Below are 27,484 nucleotides of genomic sequence, written 5' to 3' on the forward strand. Positions count from 1 at the left end.
CTAGGTCTTGACCTCGGTGGGGAACAGCCATTCGAAGGACTGTATGTGGGACTACGGCACTGAGGAAGTAAAAAATTGTTATCACGACACATTTTTGCCGACCAACTGGTTGCTCGGACAGCATGAATCCCATCAGTGTGCGGAGCAGGCCAGGTTCAAATCCCAGCTGTCACCAAGATATTAAGAAATAAAGGAGATGGGGAAACCAATTACAGTAATAACAATTTTATTATCATACCAACTTTAGGGCAAGCCTCATTATCTGTGCGCGGCCATCGTAAGGGCCGATAAGACATCATCCCTCGCAGAGGGCGACATTTCACAAGACACCTCAAATTCAATAACATATTGGGGCACACAGGAGTATTACAGACCCCCATTTACTCACGTGTTATATCATAGCTCATCAAAAAAATCATTAAAAATCAATCCCTCGATAGATTTTGCTTTAATCCACTGACGTAAGTCACAATTAACAGTACATTAAGACTTGATATGTTAATCAGGTACTTGCCCAGCTCAATCAAAAGTTAAATGGCCTGAAATAAGACTAACCACAATATCAGCCAGTTCATTGCCAGAAAAACAAAAACTGCATTGTGGGTAATAATAATTAAAATGAAATACAAAAATGCAGTCTAGCCTCCCCAAACGCATTAATTATGAAAGAGTATGAACACAGCATTATCTCTATCGTTTTTCTTTTGATATACAAACATTTGATCTATTTTCAAGAAATTATTTTAATCAATAAAGTCATGTGATCTTTACTTACGCCTGTCCGACATGCTTTGCGCGCGGATGAATTACTCTCATGTGCCCATTGGCGCGATATTTTTTTCGTACTTCATAATTAGGTTTTTCATTCAACTTTTTATTCAATCATGTTAAGATGCAGCAATATTTCCACATGTTCAGGGATAAATCAAACATAATCTAACATTATAATTAGGGGGAGGGGGGAAATGTAAATTTGAATAAAATAAAATACCAAACATAGTATTTCGATAAGCCCAATGCTTTTCAAATCTGCATATTGTAAACAGTACCCTTATTTGCATGCTTACAACCTCACTTACATATATATATCACTCCGCTGTTGTGAACATAAGCAAATCATGAAATGCAATACTTATGCACCCAAAGGTTCACCATAATTTTTTTTAAATAGGCAAATCATGAAATGCAATAATTCTGTAACCATAAGTTCACCATAATTCTGTGAAAATAAGCAAAAATGTAATACTTCTGTACCACACAACTTTATTGTAATCCTAAAGTAAGCAAACCATTCAGATTTAATGCTTGCATTGCACACATGCCCTCCATATTACCCTTGAGTGAAAATAAGTAAGAATCAATAAAATGCAAAAACTTTGTCATTTTTATCCAATTATGATATTTTTCCATTACTTTTCACTATTTATCATCTTTTCAAGAAAAAATTAGAACAATATAAGTCAATGTCTTTCAAAAAGCACTATTAAATAGAAATGTTTTCAGGTTGCCCTTGAAGGTGGTCGCTGAAGTCTGGGTTTTTAAACTCTGTGGAAGAGAATTCCCCATGTTAGGCCCTGCATGATTGGTTAGCAACTGAAATTTGTAAGAAATTAGATGATGAGGATCGTGTATTTCTTTAGGGATAGTGATTATGCATCAAAGACTTATTGTAACTGTTTGAGACTAAAGATCACAAATAAAGTGCTTCTGGTCTGTAAGTTTTCTTAAATAATTCTATAACTAAATGGTTCACAACACTTATCACCCACAAAGGGCTTACCGGTATCACACGTATGGGTTTATTTCTTTTTCTGAAAGCAGTTACATCTCTATATGCCTTACAACTGTATCACCTCAATGGCCCAAATTCACGAAGGTGATTTTGAAAACCCACGGTTGAGTCCATGATTTATGCAGATTTCCTGTATAAATCATGCTAAAGATAGTGCGTATTGCGCACGTTTTCAAAAAGAAGTCCAATGCTGATGTGCGCTTTTATGACAGCGCCAAACTAACGCCTGTTGCCGTAGTTATCCACGTTATTTCATTCATGAGTCGACTGTTTTTATTCATGAGTCCACTCTTCAAACGGTGGACTCATGAATAAAATTGCGTATCTTACCATGGTAACAGGCGTACAATTTGGTGCACTGTGACAAGAGCGAGCATCAGCATCGGACATTTGTGTTAAACGCAACCGATACGCACTAAATTAAGCGTAATTTATACAGGAAATCTGCATAAACCACGGATTCAACCGTGGGTTTTAAAAACCACCTTTGTGAATTCGGGCCAATGGATTTGTTTGTGTATTATGATCGTACAAGATTTATTAAATGCCTTATCACATTGATCACATATATGAGGGCTTCTCACCTGTATGGGTTCGTTTATGTAGCATGAGATGATGTCCAAGACTAAATACCTTACCACATTGACCACATATGAGGGCTTCTCACCTGTATGGGTTCGTTTATGTAGCGTGAGATGATGTCCCAGACCAAATGCCTTACCACATTGATCACATAATGTGAGGGCTTCTCACCTGTATGGGTTCGTTTAGATGATGTCCAAGACTAAATACCTTACCACATTCCTCACACACAAGAGGCTTCTCATCAGTATGAATTGGTTTATGGTTTCTGAGGCCATTTCTTTGCCTAAATGCCTTACTACATAGATTACATACATAGGGCTTCTCACCTGTATGGGTTCGTTTATGGTTTGTGAGGATATTTTCTTGCCGAAATGCCTTACCACAAAAATCACATACATAGGGTTTCTCACCTGTATGAATTCATTTATGAATTCTGAGATGAATTCCTTGGCTAAATGCCTTACCACATTGATCACATACATGGGGCTTTTCACCTGTATGGATTTGTTGATGTTATGAGATTAGATACATGACTAAATGTCTTGCCACATTGATCACAAACACAGGTTTTCTAACACACAAAGCCGGTATGTAATTGTTTGTGTCTTCTCAATGCATTTCTATCACTTAATGCCTTACCACACTGATCACATTCATAGGGCTTCTCACCAGTATGGACTCGTTTATGGTTTGTGAGGATATTTTCTTGCCGAAATGCCTTACCACAAAAATCACATAAATAGGGCTTCTCACCTGTATGGATTCGTTTATGGCTTGTGAGACGAGATTTTCTGCTAAATGCCTTTCCACATTGATCACATACATGTACATAGGGCTTCTCACCTGTATGGATTTGTTTATGTGCTTTGAGATTAGACTCGTGTCGAAATGCCTTACCACAAAAATCACATACATAGGGTTTCTCACCTGTATGAATTCGTTTATGAATTCTGAGATGACTTCTTTGGCTAAATGCCTTACCACATTGATCACATACATAGGGTTTTTCGCCTGTATGGATTTGTTGATGTGTTTTGAGATTACATACATTACTAAATGCCTTTCCACATTGATCACATACATGTACATAGGGCTTCTCACCTGTATGGATTTGTTTATGTGCTTTGAGATTAGACTCGTGTCGAAATGCCTTACCACAAAAATCACATACATAGGGTTTCTCACCTGTATGAATTCGTTTATGAATTCTGAGATGACTTCTTTGGCTAAATGCCTTACCACATTGATCACATACATAGGGTTTTTCGCCTGTATGGATTTGTTGATGTGTTTTGAGATTAGATACATGACTAAATGTCTTGCCACATTGATCACAAACACAGGTTTTCTTACACACAAAGCCTGTATGGAATTGTTTGTGTCTTCTCAATGCACTTTTATCACTTAATGCCTTACCACATTGATCACACACATAGGGCTTCTCACCTGTATGGGTTCGTATATGGTTTGTGAGGATATTTTCTTGCCGAAATGCCTTACAACAAAAATCACACACATAGGGTTTCTCACCTGTATGGATTTGTTTATGGTTTGTGAGAGGAGTTTTTCTATTAAATGCCTTTCCACATTGATATATACATAGGGCTTCTCACCTGAATGGATTTGTGTATGTGTTTTGAGACTAGACTCGTGTCGAAATGCCTTACCACATTGATCACAAACACAGGGCTTCTCACCTGTATGGATCCGTTTGTGTCTTTTCAATGCACCTCTATCACTTAATGCCTTACCACATTGATCACACTCATAGGGCTTCTCACCTGTATGGGTTCGTTTATGGAACATGCGATGATGTCCAAGACTAAATGCCTTACCACATTCCTCACACACAAAAGGCTTCTCATCAGTATGAATTGGTTTATGGTTTCTGAGGCCATTTCTTTGCCTAAATGCCTTACTACATAGATTACATACATAGGGCTTCTCACCTGTATGGGTTCGTTTATGGTTTGTGAGGATATTTTCTTGCCGAAATGCCTTACCACAAAAATCACATACATAGGGTTTCTCACCTGTATGAATTCATTTATGAATTCTGAGATGAATTCCTTGGCTAAATGCCTTACCACATTGATCACATACATGGAGCTTTTCACCTGTATGGATTTGTTGATGTTATGAGATTAGATACATGACTAAATGTCTTGCCACATTGATCACAAACACAGGTTTTCTAACACACAAAGCCGGTATGTAATTGTTTGTGTCTTCTCAATGCATTTCTATCACTTAATGCCTTACCACACTGATCACATTCATAGGGCTTCTCACCAGTATGGACTCGTTTATGGTTTGTGAGGATATTTTCTTGCCGAAATGCCTTACCACAAAAATCACATAAATAGGGCTTTTCACCTGTATGGATTCGTTTATGGCTTGTGAGACGAGATTTTCTGCTAAATGCCTTTCCACATTGATCACATACATGTACATAGGGCTTCTCACCTGTATGGATTTGTTTATGTGCTTTGAGATTAGACTCGTGTCGAAATGCCTTACCACAAAAATCACATACATAGGGTTTCTCACCTGTATGAATTCGTTTATGAATTCTGAGATGACTTCTTTGGCTAAATGCCTTACCACATTGATCACATACATAGTGTTTTTCGCCTGTATGGATTTGTTGATGTGTTTTGAGATTACATACATTACTAAATGCCTTTCCACATTGATCACATACATGTACATAGGGCTTCTCACCTGTATGGATTTGTTTATGTGCTTTGAGATTAGACTCGTGTCGAAATGCCTTACCACAAAAATCACATACATAGGGTTTCTCACCTGTATGAATTCGTTTATGAATTCTGAGATGAATTCTTTGGCTAAATGCCTTACCACATTGATCACATACATAGGGTTTTTCGCCTGTATGGATTTGTTGATGTGTTTTGAGATTAGATAAATGACTAAATGTCTTGCCACACTGATCACAAACACAGGGTTTCTCACCTGTATGGGTTCGTATATGGCTTGTGAGACGAGTTTTTCTGATAAATGCCTTTCCACATTGATCACATACATAGGGCCTCTCACCTGTATGGATTTCTTTATGTGTTTTGAGACTAGATTCATGTCGAAATGCCTTACCACACTGATCACAAACATAGGGCTTCTCACCTGTATGGATCTGTTTGTGTCTTCTCAACGCACTTCTATCACTTAATGCCTTACCACATAGATCACACACAAAGGGCTTCTCACCTGTATGAGTTCGTTGATGGCTTTTGAGGCCGTTTTCTTGCCTAAATGCCTTACCACATTGATCACATACATACGGTTTCTCACCTGTGTGAATTCGTTTATGGATCCTGAGATTGGATTTTTCAAAAAACGCCTTACCACATTGATCACATACATAGGGCTTTTCACCTGTATGGATTTGTTTATGTGTTTTGAGAGTAGATACACGACTAAATGTCTTACAGGTTTTCTTACACACAAAGCCCCTACGGAATTGTTTGTGTCTTCTCAATGCACTTCTATCACTTAATGTCTTGCCACATTGATCACACTCATAGGGCTTCTCACCTGTATGGGTTCGTTTATGGTTTGTGAGGATATTTTCTTGCCGAAATGCCTTACAACAAAAATCACACACATAGGGTTTCTCACCTGTATGGATTTGTTTATGGTTTGTGAGAGGAGTTTTTCTATTAAATGCCTTTCCACATTGATCACATACATAGGGCTTCTCACCTGAATGGATTTGTGTATGTGTTTTGAGACTAGACTCGTTTTGAAATGCCTTACCACATTGATCACAAACACAGGGCTTCTCAACTGTATGGATCTGTTTGTGTTTTCTCAACGCACTTCTATTGCTTATTGCCTTACCATACTGATCACACACAAAGGGCTTCTCGTCTGTATGAGTTCGTTTATGTCTTGTGACATGGGATTTTACATTAAATGCCTTACCACATACATCACATACATAGGGCTTCTCACCTGTATGGATTCGTTTGTGTCTTTTCAATGAACTTCTATCACTTAGTGCCTTACCACACTGATCACACTCATAAGGCTTCTCACCAGTATGGACTCGTTTATGGCGTTTGAGGACATTTTCTTGCCTAAATGCCTTATCACAAAGATTACAAACATAGGGCTTCTCACCTGTATGGATACGTTTGTGTCTTGTGAGATGGAATTTTATATTAAATGCCTTACCACATACATCACATACATATGGCTTTTCACCTATATGGATTCGTTTATGTGTTGTGAGACTATAAGATTGACAAAATGCCTTACCACACTGATCACAAACATAACGTCTCATTTCGAGTATATTTTCCTTGCTTCGTATTTTTAAAATTCTCTTTTCACCATGTGTAAAATCATTAGTTTTGCACATAGATTTTGGTATTTCTCCTTCAACAAATTGTAGAATGCTTTCCTTTGATGCATACGATGGCAAGACAACACCATTAAGCCCATGTTTGTACTTGAGATGCCTTGCTAAGATGAGAGGAATAGCATAGACTGATCCACAGTACTCACATCTGTACAGTCCAGAATCTATCAAGAAAAGATGATACATACTCTTAAAGGGGAATGAAAACTTTGGAATAAGTCTACTAGGCTTTTGTCGAAACAGAAAAATTGAAGAAACAGATCAACAAAAGTTTAACCCTAACTAGGCCGGGCTTTTTTGGCTGTTCTGTGGCCGGGGGGAGGGTTGATTCAACCCCCCCCCCCCGAGATCTCGGCCGCCGATCGCGCGAGCGCCACAAAAATTTGCACACTGGTAGTGTGCGATGTAATCTACAAGGCTGTATGGTAAAATTTTCCAAAATAATGAGATTTAATTTTATATGAATTAATTATGCTAATTTATGCATAAATCATACTTTTTGCTCTAATTCACTAAATAAAGCTCCTAGAATGCTAGTTTTTGGTAAAAATATTCTTTGTAGCATTCTTAACAATGGCAATTGAAAAAAACTTCGGTTTGGAAATCAATTTCTTATGTATTTTATTGTTTTATGAATTTCTTATGTATTTCTTTGTTTTTCAACCTTTTGTTTTTGTTTGTTTTTTTTCACCAGATTTATTGCACAACCTTTTTGAAGCATAATTATACTAAAATCAATTGCTTTCAGCTGTTTAGAGTAAAAATAATCATATCTTTATGAATAAGAGGAGAAAACTCAATTTGCATTGACTTTGTACACAAAATCACGTTTTGGAACAATTTTTGGTCTGACATGCACTTACAAATGTTGCGTAATTTCGGAACCGCTTACCCGGGCGTCTCTACTAAAAATCTCTACTACATGCCCTCCGATAGAAAGAACTCATGATCTACTGATCTATGAGATAAAAGAGGCAATTTAAGTGAAATATATACTCAAGTAATGTGGAGAGTTGTTCACAAGTGACATCACACATGTTGTCGCATGTCAGAGTGAGGATCTCCATAGCATTAGTGATCGCAATATTTATTCAAATGCTCATAACCTTCTCATAATTTGTCTGATTTTTCTCAAACTTTCATTAACTGTTTCTTTGATTTTTCTGTTTTCACACAAGCTATCTTGTTCTACATTGTAAAGGTTTCATTCTCCTTTAACTATTCGAATAATTCTCTTAGGTTGACCTTTGCACGCATTGTGGTGCCCGCTAGGCCTGGGAGTAAATATCGATTGATCGAATGGTTCGAATGGCTTGCTGCCAATCGCTAATCGATTAGCAAAATTTACACTAATTGAATGTTCGGCAGATCCCGATTAGACAATTGGGATAACTCGATTACTCAAGTAATAGTAACAAAATGACAAGATAAAAATGATAACAATTTTTTTTTAGTACTTGATACAGCTTTAGAAAATGTTACCGATATAATTCATCAAAAATGAACAATGATTGTATCACATTCACCAACCTGAAAGAGGTCTGAACATTTTAATCCCACCCGGCCTTCCATGCCCCTCGATCCCATTGACGAGTGGATACCATGCGCTACCAAAAAACATGTAAAAAGGATGTCTTTTTTCACGATAGGGCTCGTTACGTACGTAACGTGATAAGGGTGTCAAAAACACAAAAATAATGAAAAAAGGGTATCTAATTTCGCTCGGAATATTACGTGTTTAGGGTCGAATTTGCGGGGATGATAAAACAAAATTAAAATGTTTTATAAAGGATGTCCCTTTTGCCCCAACACTTTAATGTTTAGAGTCCGATTTGCACGAGGTGTAGAAGGTGGGGTCGTACTAAACCAAATGAGGTAAAGCCGAAGACCGAAGGACCCGTAACAATAAAACATTCCTGTACTTGTTTAGGGGTTCATTTCAGGGAATATTTGCCAAGAGTATCATTTTGTTTCCAATACTTGTTAAGGGTAGGGTTTCACATGCCAAAACTTGTTAACCCTAAATAGACTGGGCTATTTCGACACCTAAGAAGACTGGGGGGGGGGGGGGGGCTGATTCAGCCCCCCCTTATGATCTCGGCTGTCGATCTTTGTTTTTCGACTTTTTGTTTTTGATTGTTTTTTCAATGGAAATCGTCAGGGACTTTATTTTTGCCATAAAAAAGATCAAATTAATTGATTTTAAGCAGTAAAAGCAAAAATAAAGATACATTTATGAATTTTGGCTAAAAACACCATATGCATTGGATTTGTACACAAATTCACGTTTTTGAGTAATTTTGGGTCTGCATGCACTTACGAAATGTTGTGTAATTTCGAAACTGCGTACCCGGGGGTCACAATTTTGGTCTCAAAAGTTGCGCGATACCTGAAAGTAAAAAGTCAGCGAGTGACGCGGTCAAAAGATTTCGCGCGGCGGATTTATCGCGAAAAATGTCTCATTAGGCCTTTATACCTGAAAGACGAGACAATTCAAAATCACCTCAAAATTTAGTGCGTAACTTTCACAAAGGTGATATTATTTTCATTTTTCAAAGGATACAAAAAACAATTAACCTTTGCACAAATTGCCCCCAAAACATTATCTGTCAATAGAGCAAATCACCATTTCAGTGTAACATTCTGTTGATTTTATATTGCTAGGTTACATGTAGAAACATGGTAAATTCACAAACCCCTTGTCTCTGTCCCCTCAGAGCCCTCACTTTCCTCAATTTGGGGGCCACACACGCTTACCCTTTTCAATTATGGATTGGAATTGGGTTGGAGTCTTGCTGCCTCCTGAAGCTTCTTCTGCCTTCTGATCACCTGATGATATTGGATCGGGTTGTGCCTGAGTAACTTCATCATAGTTCTTCCATCCCAGATCATTGATGTTCCCTTCCGCATTGTGATTAGCCTCACATATTTCTGCCTTCTGCTCACATGATGGAGAGATAGGATCACCTGACTTGGCTCTTTGGTCATCTAATAATATTGGATTGGTTTGTGTCTGGGTAATTTGATCATAGTTCTTCCATCCAAGATCATTGATTTTCCCTTCCGCAATGTGATTAGCCTCACCTAGCAGATTGCCATCATCATCATACTCTGCCTCTAATTTTATAGTGAACTAAATGTGAAAAAAGGAATTAAGAAAAATAAAATTACTAAACATTCCAAAAATAAATTAAACCAAACATTTTGACATGTCAGAAAATGCAACAAAAACCAAAGACACCTGCTTGTTATGCTTAAGTTCTACTTAAGCACAAATCATCCGAAAGGTACACCGATTCTTTGCACCAACACGCAGTCTCCCTGTATGCTTGTACGCAGCCCATCATATAATCAGCACCCTACTTCCTCATGTTGAGCCCATGACACCGAGACATATTGCCAAGCAAAGCGAGGGGCCAGTGGGAGGGACACAAGCAGGTGCCTTTGGTTATCTAGTAAGAAAATATGACACCTGCTTGCCATGCGACAACAACACATACTTAGCAGTGGGGGGGTGTCTAAGCAAGTAAGAGCGCAAAAAATAGAGAGACTACGACATGAAGCTGAGGCAAGATCCAGCTCATCAGACTGAAATTCTTAAAATAAAATGACGTGAAGAGTTGGCAAAATGCCAACAGTGGCCCAAGAAAAACTTTTCAAGTGGAATACTGCGGAAGGGGTTCACAATGACTCAATACTCCTTGTATAGTGGGCCTTCGGCCTCGCATCAGAAGAGGCGCGTCTCTTCAAGATGTATCCTCATAGGAAAATCTGAAGGGGAGTCAGAAACGACTCCACAAAACCAGGCGCGACTGATTGGTTGGAATCATGCAGATTCCACGCCTCTCCCACCTAATGAGACCAGGTTTAATCCACAAACATGCGATGAGCTACGTCTAAGAACGGAGGCGCTTGAAAACAAAAAGGCTGTCTTGACAGATAAAATAAGCAAAGATGCCTAAGCCAATGGCTCAAAGAAAGTCAAGATGTCAAGAACGGCCTCTAGGCTCCATGACAGGGCAAAACTAACTTGAGACGGAAGAGAAAAAGATCCCAAGAATCTCAAAGATTTGGATCGGAGACGTAAAGGGCTGCAATGGCTGAGCGATAGCCATTGATGTTCGAGAACAAACCATCTTTGTCGAAAAAAAACCTTGACAAGGAACCCAGCGATTGGACTAGGTCGAGAAATGTATTAGCCTATACTCGAGTTTTTCGGGCTAATGGCTAAAACTAAGCCATCCGTTCAGAGAACTCTAAGGCCCCAGCATCCTCCCCGAGAGCGGCAAAGTATTTAACAAAGAACTGCTGGCTTCGGATACACAATTTCCGAGAGGGGTCGAGACGTCAGGTCCGCCCTCATGGAAAGGCGAGAGGTTCCCCCTCCAGACGGGAAAGGAGTTGGGGGAACCACAGTTTCCTGAGCCACATGGAGACCATGTCCGTCCTCCCTAACATTGCGTAATAGAAGTGATAGTAACGCAAACGGAGGGAAGCGAAATATCTCAAATGCCTCCAATGAGGGAAAGGACATCAAGGAAGGTGGTCTGTTTTTTCACCCAAGAACAGATCAGCCACTTTCGGTTGAGAGCCATGGCAAACCGGTCTAATTCCAACGGCCCAAAAGGGAGAGACCTCTCGGCGGGCAGGCAAGCATGACAAGGGAGCTCGACTAGTGCCATTCTGCTGGTTTCTGTAAGCCGCAGCAGACCTGTCTGCTGAGCGGATTAACACAGTCCAGCTAACCAATATTTGTTGGACAGTGTCAGGGAAAGTTGAGGGCAGCTTGCATCTCCAGCAGAATCATGTGTGTGCGGCTGATATCAGATCCCCGACACCATCTCTCCCGCATAGTGACTGCCCCAGCGAGGGAGGAAGTTGTCCGTCGACACCGAAGTGGGCGGGGGAGAAGTGTGAAGTGGCTTGCCAAACGACAGCGAGTCTACACCAGGCATGTAATGGCAAAGAAGATGCCTCTGGAATAGCCTAAAGTGTAGGCGACAGTCTGATAACATGTTGGCTAAACCGGCCATGTATCCACAGAGGGAGCGAGCGGGGGATGTGATTGACCATACCCAGTCAGAAATGGGTTGGGTGAACTGGCTGAGAATGATTAACTCCATGCCCCAGCAAACGAGACGCGGGAGTTGAAGACAACCCCTAACTCCTGAGCTACCCGAAGGAGTAGGGTGAGGTTACACCTCGGAGTCTGTGACGAGAAGCCAGTTGTTTAGATAAACGAACAGCTGCAGGGCTCTGCTTCGCCAATCCCAGACTGAGCGGGAGGGTCCGGTGTCGATACATCTTATCTGAAAGCCCCAGTAATTCCTGCAAATCAGGATGAATGGGGGCGTGAAAATAAACGTCCTGTAAGTCAAGGGAGACGGCAAGGTCTGACGCCTGTAGCAACAGAGGATAGGAGCCAATTTTTCTATTCGGAATGCTCCAAAGAAATTGAAAAGTTTCAAGTTAACATCCTCAATTTGCCCAAGCATTAAGGGGTAAAAAATTGGGGATAAGACAAAGATGTGGATTGTCTGTTACTCTCTCGATCGCATCCTCTCCAGTAGTATGGCAATCTCAGTCACGATGTACTGTTGGAGGAGGATGGGGAAGACCACCTCACCGTGACATTGGAACGAGGCTTCTATATAAAAAAGAAGCTGTCCCGCGCGGCGGATAGGGTGAATGCGTCACCTGTTACTCCTGTGCGTAAAGGAAGTGGCAGAGACACCCACCAACTGGACCCCATGCTTGGGGCAGTCTGTCAAACAGACTGCTTGGGCTTGGCTAAAGCCCCGGCGGCTGACCGCCCACCTCTATCCTTGCCACCATGGGTAACTTCAGCCTGTGGTCTGGTTTATGATCGGCGGACCAATGGGGAGCTAGTCCAGGACTGAGACTCGGAGACACACCCTCGGGGCAGGCTTCCTTGTGGAAGGCACCGATGGGTGGGAGACCTTGAGTTCTATAAATGAGCTCGGCACCTGCTTGTAATCAATCCCTTCTTTGAAAAGTGAGGCCGCTCCTCCCCCGAAGAAGTCCTTGGGAATAATCAACTTTAAAAAGTAGCTGTTCCCATCAGGCAAACCACGCCATGCCAGCCGCAGTGGCACATGTAGGCTGTATTCACTGACCTGTAAACCCGGCAGGGCTCCAGGAAGTGAGTAAGCTCAACCGCTGAGCAAGTATGGTGCCCATTTTGGAGATCCGACCTCTCTACAGCAGAGAACTCTGGGAAAAGTGGTGCCTAGTCTAGCCCTCACACGATAGAGTTGGGGAGAGTAGGAATTGTGGAAAAACAAGCCTTCTAATTTTATAAATAGAAAAGGAAGATTATGTCAAAGCCTGGCGGCATCCCCGCGAGAACGGCGCGTGTGTGGGCCTGGTACGCTGGCCTCTCGGATGCAGCCTTAAAATCCCTAATGAGCGAGGTGCCCGAGGCAGAAAAGAGGGATTCTTCCTCTCCATCTACGGGACCACTCGGGGGGGGGGGGGGGTGGTAGATGTGAGGAAGGTTCCCCTGGAGGAGCTCAGTGGCATCCTGTGCGGCAAGCGAGAGCTGTATAGCCAGGCGAGTCTGTAAATGGTTCTTCGGACATAACCTGCACAGCCCCGTAGATGACTCATGGCCAGATTCGGAAGTCTGTCAACAGACTGGGACGAAAACCTGTGTGTTGGTAGCACCTGCGTATTAGGGGGGGGGGGGTTTCTCGTGGAGATGAGATGAGTGGGCCGGGGGGGGGGGGTAGATGTGAGGAAGGTTCCCCTGGAGGAGCTCAGTGGCATCCTGTGCGGCAAGCGAGAGCTGTATAGCCAGGCGAGTCTGTAAATGGTTCTTCGGACATAACCTGCACAGCCCCGTAGATGACTCATGGCCAGATTCGGAAGTCTGTCAACAGACTGGGACGAAAACCTGTGTGTTGGTAGCACCTGCGTATTAGGGGGGGGGGGGTTTCTCGTGGAGATGAGATGAGTGGGCCGGCAATTCATGCCGAATCACTAGAGACTCTCCAGTGTGTGGGATGGCGGGCATGTGCTTAATCTGCTCGGAGCTTGAGGACATCGGCGACAGAAGCTGATGTGGAGCGTGGGGGAACAAGCCCGCACCGCTTGATGGCGTTCTGGGGCAACATATAAAGTTACCACACCTGGCCATGGGCACAAGAATCAGAAAAAAGGTCTGCCCGAGATAACGAGGTTTACAAGCTTAGTTTTCCTCTTCTTTTTTTGCAGGCTCTGCCGAGAGAGCAGAAGGTACAGGAGACTGGGGAGAGCGAGTTTTCTTTGCGGCGGCAGAGAAGATATGTCTCCCATATCTGAGTGACGGGTAAGATTTTTGCGTCAGCCCGACGGGGTAGAACTCCTGTGTCTCCTATGAAGGGCTGGTATCCATGTGCTGATGGTCCCTTAGGGAGGCTGACAAAGCATCAAACCTAGTCGATGCCGAGAAAAGAGTCCTTCGCTCTTATCCCAGTCTTGTTGACCCGATAGCCGATGGGTCGAGCAGCCCTGGAGGATAAGTTTTTTAATCTAGTACAGACTTCTCCCCAAAAGAGTTCCCGACGAGGGATCCTTGGCTATCACTTGGTGGGTGCGTGGCCGCAACTCCACGATTCCACATTATTCTCTCAGGTGCGTGACCGTCTAGGGCACATGGACACGCAAATCCATGGCTCCTCCCTTCTTTTCTTGGGCACGAGCAGACGCAAAGAGTCTCTCTCTGTTTGCCTCATACTCACTACCGCTGATCGCGGGGAAAAAAAACAAACTTCAGATTGGTTCTTCCCCCAACAGCAGTTATGGTATCGTCAAGGGATGAGCTGGATACACTCATCTTCTTGGAAAGTTCTTAAGTCTGAAAGAACAAAAGAGGGATGAAAGGAAGGATGGGGGGAGAAGAAGGAAAAAGATTCCAAGGTCCCCCTATGGGAAAGAACAGCTGAGAAGCTAAAACCTAAAGAAGGATTAAAGTAAATAATGAAAACGTAGTCAGAAATGCTAAATATTAAAACAAGACAAGGTTTCTAAAAACCAAGTCCAAAGACAAAGGGCTAAGAAGAATACCTGAGAGAGAAAAACATTTTTTTTTTCAAATCAAGACGAGCTGAAGTCGCTAATTAATCAAGCGAGATAAGGTTTTCTAAAACTAAGTCCGAAGACGAGATAATAGGACAACCATCTGTGAGAAAAAAACAATTTTTTATTGACTAATTAAGACGAACAGAAGCTGTTTACTAATTAAATGATACAAGGCATCTTAAGCCAAAGTCCAAGGACAAAGGGTTAAGAAGATCACCTGTAAGAAAAAAAGAAAGTATTTATGTTTCAATTCATTAATATGAACCAAGTGTCGCTAATTAATTAAGCAAAAATACTGCTTCAAAAGAACAGGTCAAATGACAGAAGAAGCCCTCCTGAAACACACCAAAAAAAATATGACAGATTAATTACCGTTAATTCATTAAAAACAATAGAAGGTTTCTGAGAAACAAAGTCCAAAGACAAGGAAATTTAAAAAAGAAGACCATCTGGAAGAAAAAAAATTTCAAGGCAGAAGACCGTCCGTAAGTAAGAAAATTTGTAAATTAATAACATAGATTAACCCTAAAAGGACTGTGCTATTTGAGACGTATTGAGGACTGGATGGGGACCATGATGGCCCCCCTTCTGATCTCGGCCGCCGTTTGCGCGATCGCACCGAAAAGTGGCACACACATTCTTTACCGCATAAACTACAAACCAGTATAAAATAATTTTGGAAATAAGTATTTTTTCGTTTATCATGAATAGAATATGCAGATTTATTCGTGAAAACCATTATTGACATTTAAACACACAATTTTAGTTCAAATTTTCCAGATGTCATCTTTGTAAAAAGATTTAAAGGTTCCCACAAAACAAAATTGCAAAAACCAATTTTTCCTTTTAAATATGTATTTCTTTGTTTTTAGAATTTCTTATGTATTTCTTTCTTTTTTCATCTTTTTTTTCATTGTTTTTTCAATGTAAATTATTACATACCATTTAACAACTGAATTAAACCCTAAATTAAGCAGACCAATTAGAATGAAAAATAATCACCCTTATATGAATTTCATCTCCCATAGACTTTGTACACAAAGTATAAATATGAGCAATTTTCCGCATGACATTGTCCTGTAAAAAGTTATGTAGCGTCGCGACGCTATACCTGTATGTCGCAAATTTGGTCTAAAAAAATGCGCGAGAATCGAAAGAAAAAATTCATAAACTATTGCTGCGCTGCCTTCTTGCGCTTTGAAAATATCACAGGAAGCTGTAGATAAGGCTGTAAATAAAGTATTCATTAATCAAATCCATACTCAGCAATGGCAAGACAACTCCACCTAGCTAAATAAATTCAAGACAAGGCATGAAAAGATTCAAAGCAAAGCAAGAATTCAAAAGGTAGCGTCGCACATAAAGCACTGAACGCAAAAAAAAAATTAGTAACACGACACGTTTGGGTGAGAAAGCATAAAGCGTCCCATCTGCTATGACTGATGAGAGGCAAAGCAACACCTGGGAAAAAGAGATACAAAATATTATCAAAATTCTTGTAAGGACCCACATACATAAGACAACATCACAAATCATAACAAAACCCATAAGGGTAAGATTGTGAGTTGCTAAATGTGTAAAAAGCGCTATAAACGTAAAAAAAAATTGCTAGATTTAAGAGCATTTACATGTAGCTGAACATCCATGATCCATTTATGATGGAGGGCAAAACAGAAAGAGGAAGTATGGCTTCCCTTATATGATGGGCCGTGTACAAGGGCAGGGTAGACTGCGTGCTGGCGCAAAGAATTGGTGTACCCTTCGGATGGTCTGCGCTTATTACAGCAGAACTTAAAAATAACAGGCAGGTTCAAATTCAATTTATTCTTGATTATTCATTAAAACATAATCAAATTTTATGTTCGCATATACAATATATTGATATCATTACAAGAAAAGGACTAAAGGAGGGCAACAAAAAAAGTTTACACTTGAAAAAAAAGCCTCCAAAAATATGTTTATTGAAGTAAATTATCAAACCAAACATTTTGACTTGTCAACTGATGCAAGAAAAACACATGCTATTAACAGTTATACCAACACAATGCAAGAAAAAAATTACCATAGAAATGTGGATTATTTAAGCATCAGCAAGAACTTAGCTGATTTAAAAATGTAATATCTTGTAATGGTTGGCAGCTCAGTATGTACTGGGCCCCGTCTTACAAAGAGTTACGATTGGTCCCATCAATCGTAACTCTATGGAATTCCATCAGTGTCATAATTTTTTCTACAGAAAATTTGCACAATGTCTTTTGAAAACAAAAAGTACAGCAAGTTTTCAAGAAAACAAGGAATGTACGAATATGCATCATTGTTAGAAAATGTTTGAACAAACATGAATAATTATAGTTGCTGTTGCTGGCTTTCCATAGTTGCGATTGAGGCAATCAATTGCAACTATGGAAAGCAAGCAACAGCAACTATAATTAGTTTTTGTCTTTGTAAGACGGGACCCTGTTCTGTCCCAATGAACTCAGAGGCTTGCAAATATTTTCCTGCATGCTCGTACTTACTGTATTCAAATTCTCTTTGTGTAACTCATTCTTCTCTGTATGACATGGATCGGGATTATGAACATCAGAAGATCCTAGAGAAGAAGAGATGGATTACTAACTTCACAAAGTCATATATATATTAATATAGAGTGGGCACCAGGCATGAGTAATTGCTGACGCATGGCCAGCCTTGCATCCGGTAATTACTTATGCATGCTTTATTTACCGGATGCATGGCAAGCCAGGTGTCAGTAATTACTTATGCATGGTTGTACAAAATTGATTTTTTTTTCCCCAGAAAATTCCACCATCATATAAAACAAATGATACACAGGTTTGTTTGTGCATCGGTCGGGCTACTGAGCACGCGGTTACTATGGAAACTAGTCTAAACCCACTTGGCTGAGCCTTGTGGGTTAAACACTTCCATAGTTACCTAATGCCCACAAAACTGAATATCACTTAATGCCGTCGCCGTTGCTCATTTACCAAATTACATACTCACTCGACTTCAATTGTTTTGTAACATAATCTTCTGGAATCATCATGTTCAAACAATGAACCAAGTTCAATTACAATCGATCAGCAACATTTTTATTCTGACTCTGGACAATTGAGATCCTTCATACAACACTTGACTCATTAGGCCTTTATACCTGAGAGACAATTGAAAATCACTTTAAAATTTAGCAGGGAATAATTTTGATTTACAAATTTGAATAACACTTTTGGTCATAAGAGAAAAGCTCTCAACTAAGTAATGTACAGTCCTATGGAAAAATATGCTGTACAAAAGACTTTATGCATAGCACTCTTTAAAAAATGTGGAGCAAATTCTGATGCCAGGAAAACTATTCCCTGTTCAGTGAGTAACTTTCACCAAGGTGACATTATTTTTATTTTCAAAGTACACAAAAAACAATGTACCTTTGCATAAACTGCCAAAAACAATATCTGTCAATAGAGCAAATCACAATTTCAGTGTGACCTTCTGTTGATTTTATATTGCTAGGTTACATGTAGAAACATGTCAAATTCACAAACCTCTCGACTCTGTCCCCTTATCCTCACTTTCTTCTAAGATCTCCTTCTGTAATCCCTGCTGACGCTGCATGAACATTGGTGGGTTGACCTGTACCCCTGTGTATATAAAACAATTTTTTTTTCAATGTTGGTATGAAACACCTTTATTGACAAAAATCAAATTGAACATTGTTCAAACAAATTTTCAATGAAAAGATAATAGGATACACGTAATCTGATTATTTATAATGCGCTTAAGATATACATTGAACGTATCTAAGCGCTTACAGATTTATTTGTTACACCTGTCAATAGAATCATTCATTCCTGTACACAACGTATGCACATTCTCCACTCCCTGTGGAGTTTTCCAGCATATAATAAAGAAAATGCCCAATAATAGTTACATTTACATTGCGCTTCATATGACCCTGGTCATCAGATCCTGGCATGCCCACACACAATTTACAGTATGCACTTTCTCCACTCCCTGGGAGTATTCAAACAAGAGCTCCTAGACAAAATATTTAGGCATACTAAATTGACTTTCACATCCTACCGGGTAGGCCTACCCATATAACACTTGGGCCCCATTGCATAAAAGTTACTAATATGGTAACTTTGCAATCCAATGGTTACTACATGTACCGTGGTAACAATGATCAACTGCCAATCAAAATCAAGGATTCCATGAAAGATGCCATTTCATGGCAGTTTCCATAATAATAAGTTTTATGCGACGAGGCCCTGGATGGAGAGTGGCACAGTAGGGATGGACGCCTTGCCAAAGGAAGCAGGGCTGAAGTGGGATTCACACACGTGACAAGTGGCCTAGCTTCAAAGAATTTAAGGCCTGGACTACCAATGTTGCATAAAAGATCACCTCAAGATTCCTCAAACAAAAGAGATAAGACTATAGTTTGCTGACATTACTACTATGTCAAATAGTTGTCACTTTACATGTAGGTTGTTGTGAGCATGGAAAAGACATAATAGAACCAAACTTCAGTGACTCAATTGATGAAATTCTATTGGGTAATTTCTGTAAGTACGTCCGACCCCATGTTTGTGGGACCTTCAAGAAATTTTCTGTCTCTGATTTCTTGTTCTTCTGACAGTCTGTAATGCTATCAAATGATTATGAATTGGTCATTTTATGAAGTGATGTAAAACTTGAGAAAAATGGGGGTCGGATGTGCAAAAAAGGTTCATTATTTTATAGAATTGCCCTATTGACAACTTATTGTACCTATATGTTTCTCTCATGACCCCCAAATTTGCAACATTCCCCCCCCCCCCCCCGAAATAATGAATGGACAAAAGTACCATTGACAAATTACTGCACTATGTATGACTGCGTGTATCATAACTAATATTGCACACAAGCCAAACTTAAGTCTGGTAGGCGACTGACTTAGATTTAAGAAAAATACTTAGCCAAAAATACAGTTGAATACCAAAGATGGTTAAGTTTTACTCAAACAAAAATGCTGAGTAAAATACTTAATATTCTGGCCTAGGAATCAAATTGAATACCAGCCTAGGTCTTGAATTATTCTAAGGAACAAAATTTCAATGGTTAAATTTTTTTTTTCCAATGAATGGAGAAAAGTTCTTCTGACAAATTACTGCACCTACCAACTTCTATCATCATCTCATAGTTTTCCTTGACATTCTGGATACAAATCCTCTCATAATCGCTGATATCTGCCCATTCATTGGCTGTGAAGTAAACCTGGACATCTGAATATTCATCTATCTTTGGCAAAGGCATGGTGGCATCACTTTACTTGGAAGCCGAAGTGAAGGTACCAAGATTTTCCTAGGATGGAGAAGGATGGAGTACCAATTAGTCTCATGCTTTATTTAGGATTCTTGCTCATACCCCCCAATCCCCTTCTCATGGCTGTATCAAAGGTCTATCCCCAGATACACAATTTCAGAGACAGTCTCCAGTTTGGTAGACCTATTTCCTTTGTTTACATTTGTTGCAAAAGGATTACCTTGGCGGCAAATAAAAATGTGATAAGCAGATTCCTTATGAAAAATTACCCCTTTTCACCCTGTACTTTAAAAATTCACCATCAACTTTTGTTTTGATAAGGATTTTTAGTGTCACCCACACAAAACAAATGGGCTTCCGACCTCAGTGAGACAAAATTTTGGGTCATGGGTGGAAAAAATTATGCTTTTGTTGGTGTTCGTTTTGTTCTTTTGCGAAGCAAAGAGACATTCTCCCATATTGGAGAGGGTCTCCGATATTGGCCGTGCGCCTCTACTAGTGAATGGGGATTTTATAGTCTAGAAAAATGTAAGAAATTGTTAAATAAATTTAAAAAACGATGGTTATTCTTGTCTAAACTCTGCCATGTGATTCGACATCCATTTTATTTTATGTAGCCCTATACAATTTTGCAGCAGTGCGCCGCTCGACGGTCCAACTCAAAGTTTAACAAAAAGGTGTCACAATGCCAGAGATCAGCGACTCAGCTCAGCCTTGCAAAGTAGCAAGTTGCAGAGTCGAGAGACGCCACAAAGCCAAACAAAGGCAAAGGCGCAGCAAGCCCACCCATGGGTGCATTACTGCAGCCGTGTACAGGAAAATTGAAGGCACAGCGCATGCAAAATTGCAACAAACTCCTGCGAATTTCAGAAGAGGATTTATAAAATCAAGCCCTCCTACGAAACTTACCAAACGATGTTAAGTCAATTCCCCGTATTATGATGAATATCCCTTAAATAGCGTCATTTAAGGGATGATTTTTCTGCTCGTTGACAAAACACGGAGCTTGCTTGTATTTCCCCAATTTTTTGTCTAATTAGCTAAAGAGGGCACGCGATCTATCTTCATATCAAAGACACTATAAGGGAAAGACTAGGCACAAAAACTATTTTCCACGTAAATCTAGGCAAAGCGTTACGCGAAGTCGGCAAAGTGTCCAATCTTTTTACTGTAAAGACTTTGGTGGAAGTTTATTGCAGGGTGACCAGACGTCCCGTATTTCCCATGATCGTCCCATATTTTGCTCCTTTGTCCCGACAAACCCTTCCCGGGATGCCTATTTGTCCCGTATTTCAGAATTTTGTGGCAGGCTGCTATAGCTAGGAATGTAGGATCTGAGGAGATTCTCAATGGTGCAACAATCTCACATGATAAACACTTTTTCCACCAAAATAATCACAAAATCGGCGGGAAATTTTTGTAATTATATTATGGATTCTCGGATTACTAATTTGGAGCTGTAATCGGAGGAACAAGTTATTGAGTTTTCATAACTAGATCTAGTTGTTTCGGCTTTCGTTTTGAGTCTTGTTCCTGGTCTTATTATGAAGTTTGACAATGTTTCACTTTGATATTTTATTCATTTCTAAAACATTATAGTTTTTTTTTATTTAAACAAGTGGAACGCCTCTGGCAGTCTCGCCTGCATTACGCGATTTAATATAGCAGTTCTAACTTTGAAAACTACTATAAAATAATCATTCACAAAAACACCATTCATATAATTGAACAATTGAACACTTCTTTTACTTCTGTAATTTTAGTAGAAATATTTGGAGTAAAATAGAAACGTGGATATCATCTCCTATGTTTATTCTTACATTTACTCCACAGAATATTTTGTTTGGATATAAAGAAAAGCGAAATGATGCCCTGAATTGTATTATCATTTTAGTAGAACAACAATTATATTTCTCGAGGTTGAACAAGACTGTACCTGATTTTAAGAAGATTAAGAAGGTAATACAAAATTATTATTTGGATGAATGTTACATTTGTGATCTGAATGGAAAAAGGAAAGATTTTAATTTGAAATGGAGTATGTTGAAACATTTGTTTGAATAATGTTTATAATTTGACTTCTGTAAACGTGTTCTTTTTTTGTAAATAAACTTGCCCATTGGGGCAAAAGTAAGACTTGTCAACTACACCCATGTCCACATTTCATTCACTCTATCCATAAACTTTCAAAGTTATGATGGCAATTCAACAATTACCCCAACATGGCCTAAGTTTATTGACCTTAACTGACCTTTGACCTTGGTTTTGTGACCTGAAACTCACAGGGGATGTTCAGTGATACTTGATTACTCTTATATCCCAAGTTTTATGAACTAGATCCATAAACTTTCAGAGTTAGGATGGTAATTCAACAAATACCCCCAACACGGCCAAAGTTCATTGACCTTTAATGACCTTTAACCATGGTCATGTGACCTGAAACTCGTACAGGATGTTCAGTGATATTTGATTACTCTTATGTCCAAGTTTTATGAACTAGAACCATAAACTTTCAGAGTTAGGATGGTAATTTAACAATTACCCCGAACACGGCCAAAGTTCATTGACCTTTAATGACCTTTAACCATGGTCATGTGACCTGAAACTCGTACAGGATGTTCAGTGATACTTGATTACTCTTATATCCCAAGTTTTATGAACTAGATCCATAAACTTTCAGAGTTAGGATGGTAATTTAACAAAGACCCCCAACACGGCCAAAGTTCTGAGACCTTAAATGACCATTGACCAGGGTCATGTGACCTGAAACTCGCAAAGGATATTCAGTGGTACTTGATTAACCTAATGTCCAAGTTTCATGAACTAGATCAATAAATTTTCAAAGTTATGATGGTAATTCAACAAATACCCCCAACTTGGGCAAAGTTCATTGACCCTAAATGACCTTTGACCTTGGTCATGTGACCTGAAACTCAGGCAGAATGTTCACTAATACTTGATTAACCTTATGTCCAAGTTTTATGAACTAGATCCATATACTTTCTAAGTTATGATGTCATTTCAAAAACTTAACCTTCGGTTAAGATTTTGAAAATAATTCTCCCAACATGGTCTAAGTTCATTGACCCTAAATGAACCTTAAAACAAGTGGAATGCCTCTGGCCGTCTCACCTGCATCACGCGATTCAATATAGCAGCAGTGCTGATTTTGAAAACTACTATAACTCGCACAAGATGTTCAGTGATACTTGGTTACTCTTATTTCCACGTTTTATGAACTAGACCAATACACTTATAGAGATATGATGGCAATTCAACAAATACCCCCAACGTGGCCAAAGTTCTTTGACCTTACATGACCTTTGACCTTGATCATGTGACCTGAAACTCGCACAGGATGTTCAGTGATACTTGATTACTATTATGTCCAAGTTTTATGAACTAGACCAACACACATTCAAATTTATGGCTGTAATTCAACAAATACCCCAATTTGGCCAAAGTTCATTGACCCTAAATGACCTTTGACCTTGATCATGTGACCTGAAACTTGCACAGGATGTTCAGTAATACTTGATTACTATTATGTCCAAGTTTCATGAATCAGATCCATAAACTTTCAAAGTTATGATGGTAATTCAACAGATACCCCCAATTCGGCCAAAGTTCATTGACCCTAAATGACCTTTGACCTTGGTCATGTGACGTGAAACTCATGCAGGATGTTCAGTGATACTTGATTAACCTTATGTATAAGTTTCATGAACTAGGTCCATATATTTTCTAAGTTATGATGACATTTCAAAAACTTAACCTTAGGTTAAGATTTTGATGTTGATTCCCCCAACATGGTCTAAGTTCATTGACCCTAAAATGACCTTTGACCTTGGTCATGTGACATGAAACTCAGGCAGGATGTTCAGTAATACTTGATTAACCTTATGGCCAAGTTTCATGAACTAGGTCCATATACTTTCTAATTCTAAGTTGTGATGTCATTTTAAAAACTTAACCTTAGGTTAAGATTTGATGTTGACGATGCCGCCGCCGTCGGAAAAGCGGCGCCTATAGTCTCGCTCTGCTATGCAGGCGAGACAAAAAATATATTAAAAAACACCAAATATCATTATGATTTTTGTTAGATTGTTTGCTTGAAGTTTGAACTTTTTTTCTTCTTTCTTTTCTATCCTTCTTTCTTCCTGCTCAGTCAGTCCGCAAGCCCTGAAAAAGTAGCTTCTTTTATCCAAGTGATATTCATGACAAGAGGGTTTTTGCATAGTTAATGAGCTTGGTGCGAACCAAAACACCTCTTTTTATTCGGCCATTGCTGCTCTAAATATTGACCAAATTTCATGTTTTTGGTATCTTTGTAAAGAAGAAGAATCATTCTTTTAGGTCATGTGTTTGGATTTTTAAAAGAATGTTGTAATATAGGAAAAACTTTTGATCAAAAACATGAAACAAAATATTTTTTTTCATGCAACAAAAGTTGTTGTTTTCACACTTAATTTCTGTTTAGGCACAAATGATTTTTAAATCATGATAAAGCTGAAGATCTAAGCTTTAATGTAATATAATTTTATAAGAAGATGTATTTTAGATGGGTCAGCAGCCAGCTTTTCATAGGCCAAGTACATTTGGCAGCTCAAAAACAAGAATACTGCGCTCTGATTGGTCATAGACCACACACCCACGCAAATTCCAATGTTCCCCACACTGGGCCTCTGCAAGGTCACACTCACCATGTGGTAAATCTCTTCAAATTACCCGCGTCTGTTTGTTTTGAAAACAGTATTCAGCCAATCAGAACTCTGGATTTTATGTTACTCAGAAATTTCAGAAATCTCGTCTTGCATCTTGATGGAAATAACTGGCTGCTGACCCATCTAAAAGATGCCACATATCAAGAGTGACATTGTAAGAAAGTATAGAGTTTGAGCTTTCTGATGATATAAATAATGTTGGTGCCTAAAACACAAAATGTTGCACAATTTGCAAGTGAAAACAGAGGAAGAAAATTATGTTTGATGCATCTTTTCAGGTAAAAAATTCACTTATTTATCAAACTATTTCATTCAAAAGAAATGACCAATATAAAAGGGTAACATTTACTCTTGCCCATGGTACAAAAATAATCAATATTACTCAAGGAGAAAGTGGTTAAATTTTTTGAGAAAGAAAGTCTCACAATTCACGAGATTTTGCAGGGACATGAATTCAGCCACGAGAGGACTTGGATAAATCTTGCTCATTTGCTCATTAACACAGGGGCTTGCGGACTGACTGTGCTTGCCCCTTTTTTGTTCCGTCATCTTTCTTTCCTGATCCTTTCTCTCTGTGTTGTTATACCGAGTTTGTTTTACCTGACTGCTAAGAAAGCACGAATGCCTGTGAGCAAGCAACCAGGGGACCAACGGCTTAAGGTCCTCTCCGAGGGACCTGAAATCTTCATTTTTCTTTCTTTCCTTAATCTTTTCTTTGCTTCCTTTTCCCTTCCTCTCCTTTTCATTCTTTCTCTCCTCCTCCCATATTAGTATTACTATTAGTATTACTTTCTTTCTTTCATTCTTTGTTCCCTCTCCTTCAATGCTTCATCCTTTCTTTCACTTTTTATTTTCCTTCTATAATTTTTTCCATTATCCCTTTCTTTCCCTCCCTTCCTGTTTTTATTCTTTCTTTCTTTCAAAGAATAAGGTTAGAATGAGGTGCGAGGTTAGTACTAACCTCGCATTGCAATACGTGTGAGTGCAGCAAGCCTTGGCGGCATGCCGCCATGGCCCACTCACACATATTGCGAGGTAGTATATTATAACCTCGCACCAAGAACCCTGGAGTGGCCACGGCCATGCATGCCCATCACATGGCCGATCCATGCCGTATACGTGCCGCACGCCACCGGCACCGCTTGAACTCGACCGTCATGACCATAATAAATGCATTGTCTGAAATTAACTCACCAAAAACGATCTCCGATGAATTAATACATTGGAAAAATTGCAAAGATCTGCGTTTATCCTAATGAGTTTCTTGTTGGATTGAGAAAATATGGAAATTGGCATGCCGTATCGGAATACACCAGTCAGTGGACTGTACTTTATCAGTAGAGTCGACCGCGCGGCTCGCGCCGCGCCAGCATGCAAGTTCAGATTTTTCCCTTTTTGGTTTGTACGTTCAAGCGTACAGTATAAGGGAAGTATGGAAAGCTATTTGTGTGCACAAACTTATGGCAAATCACGAGCGGTCACTGCTCAGTATCCAAATGTTGCAACAAGATCATTAATTTTGATTGGCTGATAGTAAACTTGTTAAAGAAGAATGCATTTATTATAATAACAAGTCTTAATGAAAAAGGGATCATGATCAATATAAACATTCAAGTTTTTTTTTTCTTTTGGAGGGGGGGCGGGGGGATTGATCACCTGCTATCCTTAGAAGGGTCGATCACTTCTTTTTTTTCTTCTTAATCTTAGTTAGGTTTGAATAGAAATGACTTCTGATTTTTTTTGTGAGAAAATAAGGCCGAACCTTATTTTCAAGCACATATGAAGAGCTCACTTGCATAAGGGGTTAGGTCAATTTTTCATCAAATTTGATTTTTGTCTCAATGTATAGATTTTTAGTAGCTCTACAGTGCGTATCAAAAAAAAAAGTTTACACTTTGAAAAAGCCCTGGGAATTAAAAAATATACAACATGTGGGTAATTTTTTCACATATAATCTTGGGTTTGGGTCTCATCTATCCAATGAAAGTAAAAGTTTTGACAGAATGTTACACTTGAGTGAGCACTATCCATTTTTGTAAAGCTCGCAGAAATCTGTTTGCGCAGAAATGCTCGTTTTCACGCTGTGTCAAGGGGAAAGGGCGAAATCAAACTTACCCTGCGAAACATTTCTCATACATTTCCCATTGCACTTTTTGTCAATTGTAATAAATGGATACATTCAAGCATTTTGTAACAATTTTGCCACCCAAATTGAAATTTCAACACTTAGTAAGCACAACCTTTACCCTTTTGTGCCAGCTGGATCTGAGGACATAACTAAATCTAAACAAAAGTTTATAGCAGACATCTCCAGCATTTTTTCACTAAGTTTTTATCATTTAAAGTGGGTTTACATTTCATTTTTCATTTAATACTTGTTTAGCTCCACACTTTTTCCAAGCTTGACAATGATTAACAAAATGAAAATCAAGCCTAAGCCATTTCATGTAAATCACAGCTCAGTGTAAAGCAAATATCGTCACGATGGCCTCTGTGTGTGGAGTGGGGTGGGCCGCAATGGACTCTTCGAAGTGTTTTGGGCAAGGAAACAAGTTAAAAAGGTAAAAGATATCTTCAAATCAATTTTACTAGCTAAATTCAACTTGTTCTTCA

General features: G+C 39.4%; 2 pseudogenes; both read right to left on the minus strand.

Annotated features, from left to right (window-relative positions):
* Window positions 1-209: 209 nt before the first annotated feature.
* On the minus strand, window positions 210-26,242 carry LOC129263852 (zinc finger protein 93-like; annotated as a pseudogene).
* On the minus strand, window positions 3,782-4,513 carry LOC135154496 (zinc finger protein ZFP2-like; annotated as a pseudogene).
* Window positions 26,243-27,484: the final 1,242 nt, after the last annotated feature.

The sequence above is a fragment of the Lytechinus pictus genome, chromosome 6 (assembly GCF_037042905.1).
Source record: "Lytechinus pictus isolate F3 Inbred chromosome 6, Lp3.0, whole genome shotgun sequence".
Classification (NCBI taxonomy): Eukaryota; Metazoa; Echinodermata; class Echinoidea; order Temnopleuroida; family Toxopneustidae; genus Lytechinus; species Lytechinus pictus.